Here is a 9900-nt window from a genome sequence, read left to right on the forward strand (position 1 = left end):
CTGGTCTAGTTTCCTGGCACTCCCACCTCCCTTATTCTCATCTGCCCTGTGACTTCCCCACACATCCCATGATGCTCCTCTGCCTGCAATTTCATGGCCTCTCCCCACCATCCAATCTTGCAGTGTGCTTTTACGTGTCATCTCAGGAAAATAAACACTGAGGGGAAATATTAGGTTTATGATGGGCAAAAGTTAATATTCTTAATATATAAAAATCATCAGATCAATAGAAAAAAGATCAAACACTAAAGATATTAAAAGAGCATAAACTAGAGAAGGAAAGAAAAATGGTCAATAAACATTTGAAAACAAATTGTAAACCTCACTAAAAATCAAAGAAATAAAAATTACAGCAAAAGTGATATATTGCATTAGTTATCTAATGCTGCATAGCAAACTGTTCCCAAACTGAGTGGCTTATGGACACAAATACTGATTATCTAATAGTTTCTGTGGATCAGGAATTTGGGAGTGGCTCACCTGGATGGTTCTGGCTACAGGGTCTCGCTATTGAGATGTCTGCTGGGACTCCAGTCATCTTAAGGCTTAAATGAAATTGGAGGACCTGCTTTCAAGGTGATTCACTCACATGGCTGGCAAGGTGGTACTGGTGGTTGGCAGGAGGCCTCAGTTTCATATCACATAGACCCTCATACGGTTGCTTGAGTGTCCCCGTGACGTGGTGTTAGCTTCCAACAGAACAAGTAACTGAAGAGAACCAGGAAGAAGTGACAGTGCTGTTTACACCTAGTTTCAGAAGGGCATAACACACACACACACACACACACACACACACACACACACACACTGGAATATTATGCGGCCTTGAAAAAGAAATAAATCCTGTCATTTGCGACAACATGGATGAACCCGAAGGACATTATGCTAAATGAATTAAGCCAAACACAGAAAGACAAATACTACATCATCTCACTTATATGTAGAATCTAAAACAGTTGAACTTATAGAAGCAGATGCTAGAATAGTTGTTGCCAGGGGCTGGGAGGTAGGGGAAATGGTGAGATGTTGGGTCAAAGAGTACAGTTTCAGTTATGTCAGATGAATAAGTTTTGGCGATCTAATGTACAATAATGTGACTATAGTTAACAATACTATACTGTATGTTTGAAATTTGCTAAGAGCTTAACTGATCTCACCCCACACAACACATACACAAACACACACAAAGGTAACTACGTGAGGTAATGGAGGTGTTAATTAGCTTGCTTGTAGTGATCATATCGTGATACACACAATGTATACCTATACCAAAATATCCAATTGTACACCTTAAATATGTGCAATTTTTATTTGTTAATTATACCTCAGTGCAGTTAGAAAAAAAGAAAATATCAAAAAAATAATTTTTTTTAAAAAAAGTCTGTACCTATCACTTCTGCAATATCCCAGCGGTCTTACAGGACAGCCCTATTTATTATGAGAGGGGACCACACAAAGGTGGGAATATCAGACAGTGAGGATCGTTGCAGCTTAGTCCATAGTTTCACATGGTCAGTACTTTGAAACGACTTGGTATTGACAAGAGTAGGAGAAAAATGGAAGCTCTCACACACTGCTGGTTTGTATTTAGCCTTAAAATTGTGCATAACCTCTGACCCAGCAATTTTCATTCTAGGAATATGTACTAAAGAAATTATTACAGATGTACACAAAAAAAACTAAGAGTAAGGATGTTAATCATAGTTAATAATCATGAAAATTTTGCAACTAAAATGACCATAATAGAAAATCAGTTAAGTACATTAGGGTACCTGTACAACAGAATATTATGTAAAAGAATATTTAATGACATGAAAAATATTCATTGCATCTGGTTAGATGTTTTGTTTCAAGGAAGCACTATTGAGAACATTTTTAAAGCATTTGTGTATATACATAGATAAATGATAGACAAAAAATATACTTCAAATATAAGCAGTATTATCTCAGGTGGTGGTATTACAATGATTTTTTTTCCCCTTTTGGAAGCAGTAATCCTCTGATAATAAAAAAAATTGATATATTTTAGTTTGCAAAAGATTCAGTCCAGGCATTACCGCCTCCCAGAAGCTTCCCCAATCCCTGATTTTGCTGCTCTCACCCTCCAGCCTGAAATAGCTGAATTCCTTCTCATGAGCCCAAAGCACCCTGTCCATACCTCTCATGGTACACTTTCCAAGTAGTATTGGCTTGCTTGTCCTTTCCCCCTCACAGATTCAGATGGTGCCATGTCGTATCCATCTGCATATCCCTGTTACCATGGACAAGGCCTGGTAAACCACAGGCACTCAGTGTGGTTTGTTGAACGGAAGTGAGTGACACTGCTCACCTACAGCCAAGCCAGCTGGTGTATGGGTTGAGTTCCATTATGACTCAAGGCTGTCCTGGGAGGAGCGAGGGCATTGGGGTGAGCAAGATGGTGTGGGGTGAGTCTGCTGTGCTTCTGGCCCACCCTGGCATCTTCCTTTGGAGCTCCAGAATCAAGAAGAGGGCATTGCAAGGTACCTATTTGGTGGTTCTCTTAGCAAGACAAATGAATTGGTGGGATGTTATTAATCCTGCTGTTTGGTTTCAACACCTACAAATTTAACCTGAGCTTTATTTTGATAACCTTTAGTTCTGTCCCAAGTTTCATCAATTAAACAATGGCGGGCCAAGCACTTGAGTTGAAACGGAGATTGACAGAATTCAATTAGTAATATCTCAAAAATGTACTTAAAATAGCCATGATCAAGCATCTAAGTTGTCTCCTTTACCACCACCCACACAAACAGATCAGATAAATACAGCTCTGAAATACGACTGCCCAACTCTGGCAAAGCTTTTACATTCCAAACTGTTATGAACAGTTTAATCAATATGACAACCATTTGGGACAAGAACATATGGCAAAGTTGAGTTATAAATGTTCTTTCCTTATTGCAAAAATTTGGGACATTTTAATTGGGTCTTGAATTATGTTTATATTACCAAAAGGAAAAATTTCTTATTAATGAGGAAGGATGTTTCAAGCTTCTAAGTTTCCTTTCTAGAATAAATGTCACGAAATTAATCAAGGACCAAAGGACCACAGCTTATTCATGCCTAAGATTTAATTCTGACTGCATCCACATTAACATCAGAGCAAGGAAATTTCTTAACATCTGAAATATGGGGCTGGCTAATGATAGCAACACCCTTTAGTGGCCAGGAAAATTTTCCTCAGGCAAAGGGGCCAGGAAAAAAGGTGAGTGTGAGGAAATGCCTACAGATCAGCTCCGGAGTCCTGCCTGGGGTGCGTGGGCCTGGCTTGGAGGGCTCAGCTCTATTGTTGCTCTGGTTTGCCTAGGTGACCACAGGCCAGTCCCGGGCCAGCTCTGAGACTCTGGGCCCTCCATCACCAGAGGAGTTTGGAATGGATCAGTCTCTTTTCCAAGCTCCTCAAGGTGATGAGCTTCCTGGAATGGTGCTCAGGGGCTGCTGATGGATGTGAGAGAACATCCCTTGGCACCCCCATATATGTGTGCGCACGTGTGTGCACACGCACGTGCATTCACTACAGCCAGGGTAGCTGTGCTCACACAATTTTCTCATAATGACCCTCCACAATAAGTTTTGGTAGGAAAAGATGTTTTGTTCAAAATTAAAAGAACGTGAAGAAACATCTGGATTCACCGAGCTCTAAGATTATATGATCTCTTCTACAGCTTTGTTGGTTTCATACTCCGATAAAAAGTCAGTGAAAATATGGTCAGCTAATAAGAATTTGGGTGGCAACTGTTTCTTTTTTTTTCCCTTTTGATTTTCAGTCTTCTTCATTTGTTTCTGTGTTCCTTTTCAAAACTGCCACTTGTCTCCAAGACTCCCTTGTACAGAACCCAAACAAATTGCTCAGGTAAATGACAGCCAGACACTTTCATATTTCTGATTCACTTGATGTTAGTCACATTTTCCCCCATTGGGAAGATCCATACTTTTGTGACAAGCACTTCATATTAATTTTAAAACTAGATTCAGTGATGTCATAATTTCTCATTTTGTTCAGTCCTGAAGCAATCATTCCCTGTAGAGAAGGGGGATGCATTCCACCAGATAATTACTGTTGTTTATTATGGAGGTAGAAAGAGCAATAACATTTTCTTTTTTAGCATATTCCCCTAATTCATAATAAGGAGATTAATACAAGGTTAAGAAATAACGAGGGGGGTAGTTATTATATTATGAATCATTCTTTTATTTACTGTTTGTAGGTATTTGGTATGAAAGAAAGTTGGACTTTGAAAAATGAAGTCTTCCTGCCACTTTTGTAGCTCATCCCTAATATTTGGTGGCAATTAGGTATCCCAACTTGGCCTGGGGTAGCAGGGAGGTTCACTTCTCAAGTTCATTAGGTGAAGACCAATGTCAGACCCACTGGGACTGAGTAGTTATATAGAAGAAAATACAGGCGAGGAAGAGAGGGGCTGCTGTTAACTATAAGACGCAGATGGGAAGAAAGCTCAGAAGACTCTCTTAGGAAGAAATATTTTTTGTGGACACAGAAAATGTTTTTTTTTTTCTTTCAGAATTTGCTTGAGCAGTAACAAGTAGAAATAATTAAGAGAAAGGTTTCGACTTACCATCTGAGTGTTTGGCCTGGTAAAGAACATTCTGACTTGGATGTGTCTGTCTGTTCCCAGGCCTGCAGTTAATAAACATTAGCAAACAGCTCTGGAGGTAATTGTGCTGTGGCTGGAAGGGGAACGAAGTGGGTGCAGGCTCCTAGGTGGTTCTATTGGAGGCCTGTATTTTTAATTTGTAGCTACTTTCTGTAAAATGCAGCCTTTGAGTGAAATCTGTGATTTCACAGTTGACCATACTAGCAATGGGAGTAGATTTTCATTTTGTTTGAGTATGTTTTCCAGAATCACTTTTTTTAAGGAGGGTGCAGCTCACAGTGGCCCATGTGGGGTTTGAACCGGCAACCTTGGTGCCACCAGCACCACACTTGACCAACTGAGCTAACCGGCCACCCCCAGAATCAATTTTAAAAGAAGCACCATTACTTAGCAAATAGGAGTGATAATCTAAATGAGGGCACCTTGAATTCACCCCTGCAGTGTGCAAAATGACTTACAAGTGTCATCTGCCTGGCCTTCATAAAAAAATCTGTGTGCAACAGGTGGGTGCTGGCTCCACTCACTGACGGGGACATTCAGGCACAGAATGATTATGGGAATTAGCCAAGTGTCTCTCAAAACTTGAGATATACTTTCCCTAATGTTACTGCTTTTCCATGAGACATGCCTCCTGAAAATGGAAAAAATAGAAATGTACCCAAATTGTCCCCATCTAGTGCCCCACCTTGTACGTATTTCTGACAACCAAGGAGAAGAGACACATCTCTAAGTAGGAGTTTGTTGATACCTATTGTGTTTTGAAACAAACTGAGCTACCAGTGCCCACCCCTCTAAGTCATTTGTCCACCCTCTCTGTGGGTCCTTCTTCCCTTTCTTTCTATCAGTGAAATTGCTAGCACACTCATTGGAGCAAGGAGCAAAGTATGTCTCCACAAAAAGAAAACAAACATGCCAGCTGTTGGCATTAATCCCAATGGGTGTGTTGCGGCGGGGTGGGGGGGGAAGGAGAGTAGGACAGGTAGGAGGTGACTGGCACTATATTTCAGTAGACCTGCTTTGCTGGCTTTCTGGATAAACAAACCAAAAACCCAAAAGGCTGCTTGGACAGTCTCCTAACCCCACACTGCCACCAGAAGCAGCACCAGCTGAAATGCTCGCTTGGCTCATAACTCAGACACAGATTTGTAGCTAAACCAGAATGGAATGCAGGCTCCAAGTTCGCCTTCGTTCAAAGCCTGTCTTCCAAAGTCCATGTAAAGGCATCTCGCAATGGGATCCCATTATTCTTCCTCCCACCACACTCTGTCTTGCACGAGCCCATTCATTCACTCATGCCTCCACTCCCTATTCCCTGCAGGTGGGCATTCAGCGCACATTCATCACGTGCCTGTTGTGTGCTAGGTGCTATGCTTCCAACTGCTGCAAAGTTTCTCATTATAAAATGAAAAGTGATGGGCAAAGCAAGCTCTTAGTTCAGGACATTGTTTCTATTCAGGAAGCTCCATCCTTCTGCCACACGTTACCGCCCAACCTTACCTTACCCTGGTCTCCCATGGCTTCGACTGGCAGGGTTCCTTCCTATTCCTTCACTATGCCAGGACCATGCACTGTGAAATAAGAAGTCCTTTAGCCCCGCACCCGCTACATGCACCACCACCAAGCAGCCTTTTCTGTTAGACGATCACCTCCATGCATCGAGAAGCCCACTGACCCCCCATGCCAGACGGTACCAAAGCGGGGCATCTCGGCAGATCCGAAAATGTTTCCTTTTATCGGGCCAAAATCTACCTTCCCTGCACCACTCACACAACCCAGGACAGGGCGCTGCTGTTAATTAGAACATTTGGTACTGAAAGAAACTTGGCAGCATTCTGCCGTGTAACTCCACATCCATAGAATAGTTTTTCTTGGTGTGTTTGTTTTCCTGGTTCTCTCTTTCTTTCCTTTCTTTATAACTCACATTTAAATTACTTACTGGGGGAGGAATACAAATGAGACTCAGTGGGACCTCATGAGTCATCATTTCAGTGGGAAACAAAGCAGCCTTGCTTCAAAAAAGCAATTTAATTAATTTTGTTATGCGCTGTGGAAATCAGGCTTTAGAGATGATTCAAAACACTTATGTGCAATTGTCTAAAAATAAGCAAACAACACAAATTACTGTCTGGTTTTGTGGTATGGAAATATTAAAATAGATATTTTAAAATATAAAACAATGTGCAGTTTAGTGTACTATTAAAGAGGGGGGGAAACCAAAGTGGAGTCTTAGCTGGGTGTACGCCCCGAGTAAACGGAAGCAAACACGGTGCTCAGGAAAGACAAGGGTTAGTTTGAACAGCCCCCCTCTGACCTACGAGAAGACATACCTTCCATTCCAGCTTGTGGACTTCCCACTCCATGTATCCCTGTTTTCTCATCTGTAAATGGGAATGAATCGTGTCACACCAATTTCCGGAATTGGGGGCAATTGAGAAAGTGGGTATGAAAGCACTTTGCAAACTGCAAAATGTGGGACCCAAACATGACATTGTTCCACTTACTGATGAATGATTCTATTTCTTCAGAGTAGAAAAGTAACACTCAGTTATAACTCTTTTAGGCAAGAACACTGCCTCTACTTTATTTTCGCATCTCTCTATTACCTGGAAACATGGCGAAACAGTGAGGGCCTTGAGATTTGCTCGTCCCCTCTCCACCACCACTATGTCTGTCCATCTCCTGGAATGACACCTACTTGTCCAAGCCAGAAACCTTGGAGTCCTGCTTGACGCCACTCTTCCCTCCAACATCCAGTCCACTGGCTCACGCTTCAAAATATATCCAGAATCCAACCGTCTCCACTCCATGAAACAGCCCCAGTCCAAGCCTCCATGATTTCAGCATTTCTTTCCTGGATAATGGCACTGGCCACTAGCCTCCTAAGTGGTGTCCCCACCTCCACTCTTGCCCCTTCCCATCCAATCTTTTCATTTTTGAGTTTATACTTGGGGCAGGTACTGTTGCCTCTCCACCTGCTGCTCTATCCCTTCTTTCCTCCTAACTGAAGCCCTCCCTCAGGCACAGGAAATCTGGCCATGTGACCCACTTCTGACCAGTGGAATTTAAGGTGGAATCCACTAGAAAGTTTCAGGGAAAGAATATCATCCCTGTCAAAAAGGGAGAGACACATGAGGCAAGTCCCCCTACCCCATCCTACCGCAACCTTTAGACATTGTCATGTGCTTGGAGCTATGGCAGCCATAGATGTGGCACACATATGGCAGCCATGTGTATAGCTGGAGAGCCACGTGAAGCCCCAACACCACCACACTACTCAATTAACCAATCTTGGAACCACCTACCTTTGGGTGCTTTTCTTAAGTGGCAGGGGTCAGCAAATTCTTTCTTAATGGGCCAGATAGTAGATAGCTTAGGCTTTGCGGTCCATCTCTGTCATAACTCAGTTCTGCCTTTGCAGCACAAGATCAGCCATAGCCAATACGTAAATGAATGGCCACAGCTGTGTGCCAATAAAACTTTATTTATGGACACTGAAGTTGGAATTTCATGTACCTTTCAAATACCCCAGAATATTCTTCTGATTTTTTTCAAATAGAATTGTACACTTGAAACCTATATACTTTTATTAACCAATGTCACCCCAATAAATTTAACAAAAAAATAAAAATGTAAAAAACATTCTCAGCTCATGGGCCAGATAAAAATAGGCAAGATTTGGCCCACAACAAGCTGTAGGCATGTCAACCCTTGATGAGATAAAAGCAAAACAAACAAAAAAACACAAATAAAAAAACCTATCCTTAGGCCTCTGTCTTATTTTCTTACTTGCAGCCAAGAGTAATTAATACAAGAGTTTTTAAGTAAGAGTAATTAATACAATGGCCTTTTTTGCACTTCAATTTTGGGTGGGGGGTGGGAGATGAGGGTAAGGGGGATCAAATATCTGGTGATGGAAGGAGAACTGACTCTGGGTGGTGAACACACAATGGGATTTATAGATGATGTAATACAGAATTGTGCACCTGAAATCTATGTAAATTTACTAACAATTGTCACCCCAATAAATTTAATAAAAATTAAAAAAAATATATTTCAAACACACTAAAAAATGCAGAAAATTTAACAGGGACCTATTATTTATATCCTCACTTACCTACATTTAACTGATGTTAACATTTTACCATACTTGCTTCAAATAATTTTTTAAATAAGCCTTACCAAATAGCTCCCCCTACAGAGGTACCAGATACCCTGCAGCAGATATGTGTTCTATGCACCCTGGTACTCCCATGTACTCCTGCATCCATAAATATTACGCCCTATTGTTTTGTGACTTTTAAAACTTTACATAAATGGCATTGCACTGCAGACAGCCTATTTTCTTTCCACTTCTCCTCCTTCAACATGATCCATATTGATACATGTGAAGTTGGTTCGTTCACTTTTGCCATTGTGTGAGGAAGTCACAGTTCACCTAACTGTTCCCCAACTAGGGGGCAAGTTGGTTGTCTTTCTGTGATGTCTGGCGTGTCCAGTGAGACTGGCATGAGGGTGTTCAATGCAGCACAGTTTGCCTGGCAAAACTGTGGACACTAGCGAAGTATCCCGACACTTCTCCCCACTGTTGGCAAGGGAGCTTTCATCACGTCCTTCTCCTGCCCCAAACCGTTTGCTGGCTCCCTGTTGCCCAACCTGCGGACCCTTAGTCTTGTGCTTCTGCCCTTGAAGCTCTGCTCCAGCCATACTGAACCCACTTGCACTTCTGGGCCTTGGCACATGCTTTTACTTTGGTCAAGCAAAGGGCTCACAAAGCCCCGTGTTTTGAGCCTGCCACCTTCCCAACCCAGGCTCTCCTACCCTTTCCCACCCTGCTCTGTGCCTGAGATGCCCTCCTCCCAGCTGCAGCCCCACCTCCACTGCCCACTGCCAACTCCTTTGCTTTCCCCACACAACGAGGCATCACGTCACCCAAGAAGCCTCTGGAGAACTTCCCCGACTCCTGTGTTCGTGCAGCACAGCGCTCGCAGATGTCCTGTCAAAACGGAGTGTCCCTACTCACTTGCCTTTTCCCCCTCTCCCATCTGGGAGCTGCTCGCCTTCAGGCACCATGTCCTTTACACTTCTCTGTCCCCCCACATTTGGCACATGGAAGGTACTCACTAAACATTTGATGAACTCTTATCTGGATGAACGAAGTAAAAGTCTGATCTCTACTGCATTAAAGTCCCAGAAAAATGAACTCAAGAATTACGCAGACTGGGCTGTGACTGACGGAATCGGATCTAACAGACTCTTCCCTGTG

General features: G+C 42.4%; 1 long non-coding RNA gene across 1 annotated transcript; it reads right to left on the minus strand.

Moving 5' to 3' along the window:
• Positions 1-3785: 3785 nt before the first annotated feature.
• On the minus strand, positions 3786-9900 carry LOC308494699. Its single transcript, XR_013992939.1, has 3 exons — positions 9759-9900; positions 6965-7015; positions 3786-6205 (listed from the first exon to the last, which is right to left on the minus strand). It is a non-coding gene; the product is annotated as an uncharacterized lncRNA (long non-coding RNA).

The sequence above is a fragment of the Rhinolophus hipposideros genome (genome assembly GCF_964194185.1).
Source record: "Rhinolophus hipposideros genome assembly, chromosome: X".
Taxonomy (NCBI): domain Eukaryota; kingdom Metazoa; phylum Chordata; class Mammalia; order Chiroptera; family Rhinolophidae; genus Rhinolophus; species Rhinolophus hipposideros.